Source organism: Chlamydotis macqueenii, chromosome 3, assembly GCF_036417535.1.
Source record: "Chlamydotis macqueenii isolate bChlMac1 chromosome 3, bChlMac1.mat, whole genome shotgun sequence".
Taxonomy (NCBI): domain Eukaryota; kingdom Metazoa; phylum Chordata; class Aves; order Otidiformes; family Otididae; genus Chlamydotis; species Chlamydotis macqueenii.
In genome coordinates, this window is record NC_141558.1 from 46027224 (window position 1) to 46041548 (window position 14325).

The window sequence follows — 14325 nt, forward strand, 5'->3', positions numbered from 1 at the left end:
CCTTTTCCTTCCCTTCTTTTTTTTCCCCCAAAATTCTGCTAAATGCAACAGAAAAATGTAGAGAACTCTCACTCTCAAAATTTCAAATCTTTAAATGACCAAAACCCAGAAATATTTCAAATTTATTTTAGTTTCATGAATATGCACACATACATTATGTTCATGTTGATTATACACACATACACAAAATCCTCATTAATAACTTGAGTCTTTTGAGTCAGCTCTGCATCTATCATTTTGGGAAATTTGTAAAATCTTTTTTTTTGGCTCAAAGTTGCTTGTATCTACATGACAATTTAACTGGTTGATTTTTGTCTTTCTTTTTACTACCTTTGGGTAACACCCAAAGTACTCGTACTCGAGTTAAAGTAGTTGTTGGCCCATAACCAGCAAGCTTTATTTCAGGCAAATTGTGAGGGAAAGGGTAATGCGGTCTTTGGAAAGACATATTTTTCAATAAAGGCTCAATAATAATATTAATAATTTAGGGAATTATTTCTTTGATTAATTAATAGCCCAGATGAAGTGTAGTTTTCTAGATTGACGTCCTGTATCAATTATGCTGTTCACTTGATCTTTTGCACTTGCAGCAGTATTAGATAACCTAAGCAGAGTGTGTATGTGTATGCATATATATTTGTATATGCACATACATATACATCCAATTTACTTATAAAGTCATAGAATTTTGCTTCAAGAACTCCTCTTGTAGACAATTTTATTGTTTGTTTGTCAGTGTTTTTCAGGCCGTTGCAAATATACTGCTACTTACAAATTGAAATGTCCTGGTCAAATAGAGGCCTTTGAGTATACAGGATCTCTGCACAGTCATATTTTTATTACTTATTATTCAATTTTGAAATCCATTCTCTGTTCATCAAAGCCTTGTGCCAGGAACTGGTGTCACCATATGTGACAGCTACAGCCTCCTTTTTGGCTACAGCTAAGAATGGGTATAGTAGTAATTTAGACACTACATAAATGATTGGGATGCATAGGAACACTGTTAATTTGTTGTATCTGTGACTGTACAGAAATTAAAATGTATTCTTAAAAGAGAACATTTTAGAAATCCTACTAAGATGTATTTGATTGTACAAACCTAGTTAATCTTTTACATGTCAGGGACTGGAACACATAAACAGTTGTCTCATAGAATAAACTGCATATGTTGATCCATATATGGGGACCCTACTGATTTATATAATCAAAATGAACAGGCAAGTACCTCATTTTATGACCTGTAACATGCCACATGCCACCTCATATAAGAGATTCATAAAATAATAGAATTGTTCGGGTGGAAGAGACCTTCTAAGAGCATCTTGTTCAACCTCCCTGCCCCTGGCAGGGACACCTTAGTGTGTCCTTTCAATACTTAAAGGGAGCTTATAAGAAAAACTGAGAGAGACTTTTTACCAAGGCCTGTAGCACTAGAACAAGGGGTAATGGTTTTAAACTGAAAGAGGGTAGAGTTACACTGGATACAAGGAATAAATTTTTTTATTATGAGGGTGGTGAGACAGTGGAACAGGTTTCCCAGAGAAGCTGTGGATGCTCCATCACTGGAAGTATTCAGTGATGATCAGGAATTTGAGCAACCTGATCTAGGGAAAGATGGCTCTGCTCCTGGCAGGGAGGTTGAAGTAGATGTTCTTTGAAGGTCTCTTCCAACCTAAACTATTCTATGATTCTATGCGTGAATGAGAGCTCTTTTATCAATCCAGTATAATGTCTTAGCCAATTTGCAGCATAGAGTAGGGAACTGAAGGCATGGATTGCTGATTATATGGACATAATTTGCTAATACCAATGATTTTCTCTATTACGTATTTTAATGAATTACTGAAACATTTTGCAGAAAATAGAAATATAGTTGATGCCATTCGATCAAGTACCCTAAGCATAATTCAGAAAGACCAAGTACCATGTCAGAGGGTCCATAATATTTATGTTTGAATGTTCACACACAAAAAAATATAACTCTTATTTCTCAGTAATTTTTTTTTTTGTGAACACTGCACTCCATTCCAAACTAGCCAGCTAAAGCTGGAGTTCTGTTAAGGATCTCTCACCTAAATGTAAGTTTTTGATATTTTGCAGCTGGAAAATAGTATTGTCTTCCACATGCTGCTCCTCACAGTTATATAATACCTATATAAATTTCATTTTTGAAACATCAATACCTATAAAAATTTTATATAATTGGTGCAATATATACACAATTAATGTTTGAAATACACAACCTATAGGTCTTCCATTTTCCTTAGATGGTAATTTTAAAGGGATAAAATTTACTGCAAATATCTGAAATTTTAATTTTCTCTCGGAAACGAAGGTTCTGAGACTTCAAAAACAAGTTTAAATTAATTTATTTAGGCATAAGTATTAAAAGGATGATAGCTATAGTGTCAATTTCTGAGTGATTATTAGAATCAGGAGAACTAAATAAAAATGAATTATAACTTGCAGGACATTTAAGGAACATTTTAAAATAATAAAATGGTTTCAGTGACTTGGTGTATTTTATATCCATTGATGAGTGTAATTTGCTAGTTTTCTTATGTCTTTCTCAGCATTGCATACTTGTATTAGTGGATGATAAAAAACAAGGAAGCAGATATGTAAGAAGACCTGTAAATTCGTTCAAGACAGCTATGTAGACAGTAAAAAATAACTTAAGCATTGTCTTCAAGGAGGTCAAATGGTTGATCCCAAAGACAAGTAAATTTGTGCATGAGCTCGTATTAGTCTCTTCTTCATCATTTGATACTTCAAGTAAATGGGCTGCCCTGCAATCCAGAACAAAAGGTACTGCACTGCGGCTGTGTTATTTGGTATTTCTTAGATAAAACCTGTTTAAAGGGGTAAAATAAGATTGACATAAGCCTCTTGTCAGCTTCCAGTCTGAAGTCAATTCATACATATCAAAAAAGACTCAAAGAAAGTTAAAAAAAAAAAAAAGTTGAAAAATAAGCCAGTCAAAGCGAATGTTTAACACATCTCTACTTTAGGCATTAATCATACTATACATGAGTGAGGATCAAAACAGTTGGAGTGAACAACGAAGGAGTATTTTGGTGCAGGCAAATGGAAAAAAAAACCAACTAAGCTACTGATTTAAAACATTGAAATTTTTAAAGCAAGACATAAAGGTCACAAAATCAGATTCAAATTGCTAAGGCACAGTGGGCAAGTTTTAACGAATTTTCAGTAAAGATTTTTAAGACAAGCACTCAAGACTGGAATATTGAGATAAACTTTTTTTTTTTTTTTTAAATCAATAGGGAGAGAACTAAGTAAAATTCTAGGGAAAGATCAAATGGAATTATAAAAACTTGGTTTTGAACAAAGAAATTGAGCTTCCTAAGACTAATTTTAGAAGATTTCTACAGAAAAAAAAAAAGAAATTTTTCCAGTGATTGAATTTTCCTCATATGTTGGGGGCAACAGGGATACTGTTTTGCCTTTCAAAATGATAGTGATCTAACATCTGTAAACAACAGAGAAGGCGGAATTAAAGAAAGAAGGAAGAGTCTCAAACCAAGTCATTATACCTAGCAAGCAAAACAGTGCAGTGATAAGCATAAACTGAGATAAATGTTTACTTTTTGTACTTGAAGATGTAGGCAAAACAAGTTGTCTTCAGTGTAGCAGAAATCCCCTTTGTCTTGAAAGCATTATGATAAGGAGTATAAAGAGATTTTTCCTATAGACTATTTTAATTGCCTTTACTAGACTTTAAAGGAAACATCAACACAAGGAAAGAACAAAAAATTGTTCTTCTACATCCTTGGTTAAAAGTGTCTATCTAGTCTAGTATATATAAGTAGAGAGTGAGGAGGACTGAAAACTTATTGAACTACCAGGCTCAAAGGGTTTTTATGAACAGCTTGAAGTCCAGATGGAGATTAATCACAGAAAATATGTCTCCAGGGTCAATATTGGGTCCCATACAGATTCAAGCATGACCTGGATGGTAGGACAGAGTGGACCCTCAGTAAGCTTACAGATGATAAAAATCTGTGAGGAGTAGTTGATAGACCAGAGGGTTGTGCTGCTATTCAGAGGAACCTTTACAGGCTGGTGAAATGGGCAGGCAGGACCTCATGCAGGTCAACAAAAGAGAACACCAAAAATCTGCACCTGGGAAGGCATAACCCATGTACTAGTACATGTTGGAAGACTCACCAGCTGCGTTATGCAGAACATTTCCAGTGTGTCAAGGAAGGTGATCCTTCCCCTCTATTTAGCACTGGTGAGACATGTTGGGAGTACTGCACCCAGTTCTGGGCTCCTCAGTACAAGAGAGACAGTGTTGTACTACAGGACATCTAACAACAGGCAACGAAGTGCATTAAGGGATTGGAACATCTGTCATTAGAAGAGAGGCTGAGAGTGCTAAGTTTGTTTAGCCTGGAAGAAAGAAAGGTTTGGGGTGAGGAGCATTGAACTATGTCTATAAATACCTGTTGGCAGGGTGTAAAGGAGAGTGAGCCAGACTCTTCTTGGTGGTATCCAGTAAAAGAAGAAGAGGCTAATGGGCACAAATTGAAATATAAAAAATTCCATTTAAATATAAGAAAAATCTCTGTTTTTACTGTGAGGGTCAAGCACTGGAACAGGTTGCCCAGAGGCACTGTGGAGTCTCCTTCCTTGGAAACAGTCAAACCCTGGAAAATGACGTAGGCAACCTGCTCTACTAGACTTTACTTGGATCAGGATTTTGGGCTAGATGATCTCCAGAGGTTTCTTCCAATCTCAACAATTACATGATTGCTGTGGTAATATGGGACAATAGTGTATGTGTCATCCTCTCACAGAACAGGAACTAGCTTCCATAGTTTTATTTTCCTTGCATGTTCTATGTTCATTTGAATTAATACGTCCTAAATGGTCCTTAATCGGAAGGAATCTACAAAAGACAGGACGAGGACAGTGTTTGCATTAACAACACATAATAAGGTGATTCCCCCTTCCTTTACCAGCTTCAGTGTCAGTTATATTCCTTCTGGAATGGAAGATGAGCCATTTCAAATTTTTAACCCTCTCTAACTTAAGCTAGACAATTATTTTGAGGATCAGGCTTATAGGTTGCTCAAGTTTTATTCTGAGCCTAATAGTGAAAGAAATACAAGTCCCATGAGGATAATAGTTAATAGCAGGCAAAACCTGAAGAATCATGCTATATGATTATGCAACCTTAGAGTAAAAAGAGCAAATTGGTAAGATACTGGAATTTTCTTCATTCTTGTGTTATATGCAAAATGAGAAAATCAAATGGAGACTAATTATAATGCAAAGAAAATGCTATGATTGTGGGACTGTCACTTGTATATTATTTTTTATTTGCTGTTTCTTTAGACTTAGTTATTTCTGAGTTAGCTCTTTGAATTTAAAGGTGAAAACTGTCAAGAATACCATAATATCTGGCTATTATCCGTTCTTCTAGGATAGAGTTACTATAGAATATTTGCTAGGAAAAAAAAATAATCTAGAATTAGAGCAAATACTACCATTAGAGCAAATACTGTCCATCTGAATGGACAGAATGTGCTAATCGATAGATGCTATCATATCTGTCATAGTGAACATGAATATACTCTTCCCAGACATCTTTGGTTAATTGGTACCTTCTTGGAAGGTTCAGTGCAACTTTGTCAAATAAAAATAAACCAGAATCAAATTATAAGAATATAAATGCAAATTAATAATATTATAGTACTTGTCTTCATTTGAGAAATGACATTGAATGCATAGTGTTTATGTACACTACTGAAGTTAACTATTGCTAAAATGAAACAAAAATGGTTGATTAGGGTCTTATGACTAAAGTTAAAAGATGTTTATAGAGCTATGCACCTTAAAGCACATTATTTTTCTTTATTAATTTTATTACTGACAGATAATATTTATCATCTATCCATAGCTGATTATAGTAATGTGAACTAATGGTGCATCGGTCCAACTGCTGACTGATGTCCTCATTAGAAAAAACTAATATACTAATTGGCACTGTTTTAAGCAACCTCAGCAGACGACCACTATTAAAAATAGAGATGAAACTATTCCCTCACTTCCTCAAAAAGTTTCATCCACTTTGCCATGTTGGACACTGCTTGTACTCTCAGTGCTTTGGCTGCTTTTCTTTTTGGAATATGCAGAGAAATCAGGTTTGCAATGTTGCTACAACACTTCCCAACACAATGGCTTTCAAACTCATAGCTGATCTCTGCAATCCTATCTGTGAGTAGTGAAGGGTTATCTGAAACAATACAACCACAATAATTAATTGACAATGGCATCGGTAGCCTGTGCCAAAATACAATCACAAGCACTATCAGCGCAACTGTTTATTTTTCTCAAACTATATGGAAACTAGAGAAATAAGTGTCATGATATAAAACGTAGAATAAGTTCTATTAATTTTTTGTGCCTTCAGTTTATTTTTGTTGCCATTGTTTTCAGTCCTATGTGACACATATGAACAGCAGGACATGAAGTCAATCACAAGTAATTATATTAATTTTTACTATAGTAATTTATTATATTTAGTTATTATTCATTGAAGGTTTCTAAAATAGTTCTTCATACATTGGTTTCCATAAAAGTCCCTAGAATGGAATTTTATGACTTTTCACAAATTGTTTAGTTAAAACAACAAAGTAGGGAATAATGTAAAACACTATAGTCCCAGTTGTTTGAAAACTGGGACTAAATTGAAATTTGAAACTGCGTAGCACAATAATCTGGGACTTGTTTCTTACCAAAACAAGTCAACTTTTTCTCTCTCCAGCATTATTAACAGGTATATTACAGTTTTGTCAGAGGGAAGTGCTCAAAATCAGTGGGAATAAAGCAACTGGGAATTTCCCAGGAAAGAAAAAGGAAAAGTTGACTTGTTTTGGTAAGAAAGTTAGCACAGGTAGTCATATAAATCTAGCTACATTTAACTTAATGGATACTCAAACTTCATCAGAAATTGTTTCCCTTTAGATTTTTACTAGATGCATGACAGAATTACTTTTTGATGTCCAATTGATCAATTAATGATAGCTTGATAGGGCAAATGCAGAATCTGCAGCATAATACACGCTACACTCAGTAGTGCCGCACAGCTACACTCAGTAGTTCCATGGAAGAAGTGTCTAGAATCCTTAGCAGTTCTGATAATACCATACAATCACTAATACAATAAATTTTCTAGAAGTTATGACATCACATACCAGCCCATACAATATTTCGGTGATGGTACATGGATTTCCAATAGAGCATCTCAGTATATAATGTCAAATGTCTATTCTTGACTGTATTTCAGAACTCAGATGTAACATTCTACAGAGTAATTATTTCAAGCCATGTTTGAAGCATTTTATTGTTGATATACAATTCTGTGCAGCCTCAAAAATTCATAGATAATAAAGTGTAATTGCTTTTACCATATATAACTCTAAATACATACATGTAAATTAACATTTTAGTCAATAATAAAAGTCTTCTACTGCTGGAATTAGAGTAGTGTACTAGCTTTGTAATGGAAGTAAAGTTCAGTTATCTATTAAGACCTTTCTAATAAGCAATAATAAAATAAGTAGTTGGCACAGAATTAGCCTCACAAATCTTTGAATCGTCTTTGGCTAAATTTTGGTGTATTATTTAACAGAAAAGTAACGTGACTGATTCAAGTCACTGAATGGTCAAACTGATTAACTGGTGATGAACTTTCCCTTCCTTTTTCTTTCCTGGGTAATTCCCAATTGCTTTATTCCCACTGATTTTGAGCACTTCCCTCTGACAAAACTGGAATATACCTGTTAATAATGCTGGTGAGAGAATCCTTTCCCCCCTGTTCTGCCAAACACTTGCTGTTCTGGCTCTTTCAAATTATAAATAAAGCAGAACCTTAGTAGGACTTCCTTAGTCTTCAGAAGCTGTACATCCCTTTCTCTGTTGAACTACATTACCAACTGTGTTTACACTGCCGATACTCGCCTATTACAAATCTTCAAATCACAGTATGCACAGTATGAACACATGAATTGTATCTTACTCTAACTTTTGACATGTTTCCCATGTCAAATATCCCCCTCTGAAAAGTTGAGTAGGGACTGTATGAATCAGTGCTAAAAAATACTAAAAACTATATCTTATAACTCTACTATTTCTCATATTTTCTGTATGGATCACTAATCGAACACACATAAATTTATCTACACATATAGATTAATTCTTCATGATGTACTCTTCAGCAACCAGTTTGGCTGAAAAGTTCCTGTCTCTTTTGCTGTAGCATTTCATCCCAGATCCTTTAATTGTGGGTTTTTTTAACCTCTCAATTGTTGGAGGAAAGCAGCTCCTTAGGTGTGAAGTTGCTTATCTTCTCAAGTATGTTGTTTAGGAGACAAGTGTTTCAAGATAAAACTGTCAGAATTATTCCGAGACCTGACAGGTTTGCTAACAAACAAACCATTCTGATCAGTATTCTAGCACTGCTCTATACCTTTGATATGAACCACATATGGCATCAATCCTGTTTGCCTGAATTAACTCCAACTTTCTAGTGACCAAGGTCAGACGAGTACAAAGAAAGACTCAGCTGTTCTTAGCTAGCACATATGGTCCAGTGTTGTTGGTAATATACTCACTATAATAAAAAAATACTGAATACTGAATTCAAATCCCACTGCAGAACACCTTAGTGGAGGCTTATGCTAATGGATAGCTGGCAAATATTTTACATTAACTATTTTGTAAAGAAATACTTGCAATTATTGGCTATTTTGGATGTTCAGAGTTTTGTTGGGTCTGGTAACAGAACTGATGGGGGAATTTACTGGGGGGGGAAAAACCCACCAATCTGTTTGTGCCGCTAAACTGATTTTGATTACTATCATTACAGGCAATAACTAATGCTAATGCTACTAGTTGACAGGTGCCAAAAGAAAAACAAAAGTGACACTGGAACTTCCGTAAAGTTTTTGAAATCTGTGAAGATAACAAAACAGTATAAATTTCTAACTGTTTTGGGCAACAAATTGGCAGATAATAGTTAGTGGGCTTTCTATCCCTTTTTCTCATTCAAAGAGATCTTGAATGCTATGAGTCTGATTTCTAATGCTGCCTGATGAGTTTCTTTCAAATCAAAACAGCAACCGAATGTTTTGGGCATAATGCATATTAATTCTGCTGTGAACATTGCACAAACATCTTCCATGCCAGTGTAGATACTCTGAGAATACAATTGTTAAATTCATGGTGTTGTGACAGATTCTTATTCCATTAGAGGTAAATATATAAAATAGTATTTGTGAATTTCATGTTCAGTTCCAATTATGAAACTATGCACTTATTGCTTTTGGAAAAGGAAATTGCTTCCACACACAGTACAAACAAAGTGTGGAGATTTTTAGTGCAGTTTGTATCTGAGAACAGGCAGTGAGCAGAAGTGGATTTTCCTTTACATGCAGAATATAGGATCTGCTTTAAAAACAAATTGAAATCAGACTTATAGAATAGTTTGGATTGGAAGCAACTTTTAAAGGTCATCTAGTCCAATCCCATTGCAGTAAGCAGGTACATCTTAAACTAAATCAGGTTGCTCACAGCCTTATCCAGCCTGACCTTGAACGTCTCCAGGGATGGGGCATCCATCACCTCTCTGGGCAACCTGTTCCAGTGCTTCACCACCCTCTCGTAAAAAATGGCTTCCTTATGTCTAGTCTAAATCTACCCTCTTTTAGTAGAGGGTAGATTTGTCCTTCACTACAGACCCTGCCAAAAAGTTTGTCCCCATCTTTCCTATGAACCCTCTTTTAAGCCTCAGTAAGGTCTCCCCAGAGCCTACTCTTCTCCAAGCTGAACAATTCCAACACTCTCAGCCTTTCTTCATAAGAGAAGTGCTCCAGCCTTCTGATCATTTTCATGGCCCTCCTCTGGACCCACTCCAACAGGTCCATGTCTGTCTTGTGCTGGTGGCTCCAGAGCTGGATGCAGTACTCCAGGTGGGGTTTCATGAGAGCAGAGTACAGAGGGAGAATCACCTCCCCCGACCTACTGACCACGCTTCTTTTGATGCAGCCCAGGATATGGTTGGCTTTCTGGGCTGCAGGTGCACATTGCTGGCTCATGTCCAGCTTCTCGTCCACCAGCACGCCCAAGTCCTTCTCCTCAGGGCTGCTCTCGATCCTTTCTCTGGCCAGCCTGTATTTGTGCTTGAGATTGCCTCGACCCATGTGCAGGACCTTGCACTTGACTTTGTTGAACTTCATGAGGTTTGCACAGGCCCACCTCTCTAGCCTGCCAAGGTCCCTCTGGACAGTATCCCTTCCCTTCAGTGTGTCGACCACACAGCTTGGTGATGTCGGCAAACTTGCTGAGGGTGCACTCAGTCCCACTGTCCATGTCACTGACAAAGATGTTAAACAGGGCCAGTCCCAGTGCTAACCCCTGAAGAAAACCACTTGTCTCTGATCTCCACTTGGACAATGAGGCATTGACCACAACTCTTTGAGTGCTGCCATCCAGCCAAGTCCTTATCCACTAAGTGTTCTATCCATCAAATCCATGTCTCTCCAGTTTAGAGAGACAAGGATGCCATACTGGACAGTGTCACATGCTTTGCACAAGTTCAGGTACATGGTAGTTACTCGTCCCTTACCACCACTGCTGTAGCCCTGTCATGGAAGGCCACCAAATTAGTCAGGCATGATTTATCCTTAGAGAAGCCATGTTGACTGTCACCAATCACCTCCTTCTTTTCCATGTGTCTTAGCATGGTTTCTAGGAGAATCTGCTCCATGAAGTTGCCAGGCACAGAGGTGAGACTGACTGGTCTGTAGTTCCCTGGGTCTGTTTTGTTTTCCTTTTTAAAAATGGGGCTTATGTTTCCTATTTTCCAGTCAGCAGGAACCTCACCAGATTGCCCTGACTTCTCAAATACGATGGCCAGTGGCTTGGCAACTTCATCTGTCAGTTTCCCTCAGGACCTGCATATGCATCTCATCAGGTCCCATGGATTTGTGCACCTTTAGGTTCCTTAGAATTTACCTAATTTGCTTAATGTCTTATTCCTACTTAAATAGGAAGAAACATATAGAAGTCTAAGAAATATAACACTTGTCATCTTCTACAGTATTTTACAAAAAGAACCCTTGTGATGTTAGTTATAATTGAGTACAGGACTATAAATCATTCTGATATAAAAGGCAAGGAAGTTTTCTGAAATCTGTTAGTGATTTTGGAGCTATAAAGTCCTTACTTACTTCCAGGTCAAAGCTGATAGTGAAAACTTATTTCAATAGCATTAGAATTTGGGTTTTTTTTTAAAACATAAATTACTTTAAATATTTAATGTTTATTTAAAATCTTTGGTTTTTAAAACAAAAAGCAAAATTGGGGCAAGAGTAAAAATGTATTTCTCTGAGCACTGCATTTTTCATTCCTTGTAGCTGTATTCTTGGCAGAAACACCTTTCCTACCTTTTTTTTCATTTGTGCTCTATGGACCATGAAAATTGCCGTTATGGAGGAGAGAATGCTGTATGCATTAGTTTTATTGTTTTTATGCTGACATAACAAAATCTAAATCTGCTGGTTCACTTAGGGGTTTTCAGGCCTCAGCAGTTCTGAAAAAATAGGGAAAAAAAAAAGGGAGGAGAAAAAAAAAGAAGAAAAGAAATGCCTTGAGGTCAGAGTCAATGACACCAGTCTGACAAAAAGGAGAGTGGCTTTTTTCACTTGTTTTTGGTGACTGAGAAAAAGCCAGTCTCATAGTTCTAGGAGACGATAAAGAAAACACAGTACTGCAAAGGGAATTTTTATAACTAGTTGCTAATCTGGTCAGAAAATCAAATGATACCCAGAAGTTCACTCCAATTAACACAATCTGCCTGTTGGGTGATAGAGGACAGCTAAGCTGATTTAAATCTGGTCTGCTGTCCAGCACAAGTGAAAGGAATGTATAATATTTACAGTATAATTAAGTTGCTAGTGATTAGCATGGTGCTCTGTAAAAGCTATGACTTAACCTACAGCAATGATTCAAAACTATGCACTGCACATATGTGAATGCAGAGTTTTGAATGTCTGTGGCATCATATTATATTATGGAGGCATCAGGTGCAGATATGAAATTAAAACCAAATTGTGTTTTACACATAATGGGCTCAGCTATGTCAAAATTGGTATGCTACTGCTGCCTCGAAAAAGCAGCACTTACTTTGGAGTGTACAATTAGCTAAGGCTTACTGGAAACTAGAATTTTTTTCAGTACTTAAAACAAATTTACTTGGATTACTTAAAACAAAAAATCTGGAAAGAGAGCATGTGTAAGCTCTGTAAACCTAAAAAATTAATAAGATCTGTTATCTTCCATTCTGATTCTTGTACCTGATTCTGATATTTATCATTACTTACATATATTGCTCTTTAGCTCAGAAGTCCCAGTGATGGATCAGGATCCCATTGTTGTCCACTTCAGAAACATTGAGCAGTTTGGAGAAAACACTCTCTATTCCAAAGAATCAGATTCATATTAAGAATGAAAATGGGTGGATAAGTGTATACAGATATAAATTACAGAAACAAGAAGTACAAAAATGCCCAACAGAACGAACTCATCATTGGTTATTAATAGATATTTGAACAGTAGCAATCAGCCTTTACAGATTTCAATTTGGTGACAGTTCAGAAAGATGAGCAGAGTATTTATATTTATTTACAATTTATTTTCATTTATTCAAGTGTTCAAATTCTTTCAGACAGCTTTATCTTTGAATTTCTCTGTATTTATAATGCTTGAGGACAATTGCAATATTTCTAAAACATTCTTTACGTTAGGCAGTTGATTTGTTCTCTCAGCTTGAAGCTTGTCATCCTATTATTTGAAAAGTATTCAATTAATTAACTTTGTTTATCTATTAATTATACTAATCCTCTGTGGCCTAAATACTGGAGACATATCCCAAATGTGTTAGAACAGCTATGAGCCGTAAGAGGATTTTTATAATGTTTACTTCACCTAAATTTGACATCTAGCTTTCTTACATTTAGAAAAAAAAATTGAGATACATCAGTGCTTTTGTCATTATTAAGAACATCAGAAATGCATTTTCTAGCTTATTTCACAGCTATGTAGATTTAGGTCATGTGTCAAAACTAAATGTCAAACTTGTGAAAATGAATAAGGAATTAACAAAATAAACATATTATATGAACAGTTCAGCTTGGATTTCCACACTGCTGTTCAGGATTTCCAAGGGGTCACGTACGAAACAATTGGTATGAGTTTACTTGGGTTTCAAAGGACTGAAGGGTGAAAAAGACAGGAAAACACACATTTCCCTGGCTAATAATGGGCTTGCCTTTGGCTTCATGTAGAAAGTACATAAGTTCACAATGTTTTTTTTGGGGTTTGTTTTGTTTGTTTTGTTTTGTTTTGTTTTTCCCAAACAGGAAATTATATGTTTTGCTTTTTTTTCCTGTAAAGGCTGTATGTCAAAATGTGAAGAATCTCCAGAAACATTTATAACTGTATATAACTTCATACTGATAAATAATCATTGTAATCCATGAAAACTCAAAGTTGGAAGGCACTTCTAGAGTGCCCTTCCTCTAGTTGGAGGAGATCTGCTTTCCTAATTGAAAGTAAGGCCTTAGATTAACTTACTGAGGCCCATATTAAGCTGTTTCTAATATTTCCAGTGAGCTGATTCCACTACTTGTCTGGGCTACCTGTTCCAATGCTTAGTTGTTCTCATGATGAAGAATATTTTTCCTTATATCCACACAGAATTTCCCCAGAGCAGCTTGAGCCATTGCGTCTTATCCTGTTACCAGGTAGCCTAATGAAGAGAGTACCTTCAACTTCTCTCTGATGTTCTCTTTAAGTAATGGAAGAACATGATCAGATTTTATGCAAGCCTTCCATTCTCTAGGTTTAACAACACAATTTCGATCAATCTCTCTTTGTAAGTTAAGATCTCAACCCTCTGATCACCTTGGTGGACACTCTCCGATTTTAACATCTCGAACTTGGAGGACCAAAACTGGAGAAGTGTTCTTGGTGTGCCTTGTCAAGTATTGTGGATTAATTACATCCCTTGTCCTGTTGGCTATAGTCTTGCTGATATCGCCTGCAGTTTGCTTTCCTCCTGCAAGGATGGAACACTTACTTACATTCAGCTTGCTGTCTGCTTGGATCCATAAGTTCCTTTCTGCCAAGATACACTCCTAACAGTAAATTCCCAGCCAGTACAGGTGCTTGGGATTACTTTCTCCCAAAATAGACTTTGCATTTATACTCATTAAACCTAATGCAATTCCTCAT

At 36.2% G+C, this 14325-nt stretch overlaps 1 protein-coding gene across 1 annotated transcript in view; it reads left to right on the plus strand.

Annotated features, from left to right (window-relative positions):
* The window catches only part of GRIK2 (glutamate ionotropic receptor kainate type subunit 2), a 386634-nt gene that overhangs the window by 325224 nt on the left and 47085 nt on the right, over nt 1-14325 (plus strand). The gene's annotated exons all lie outside the window — the stretch shown is intronic.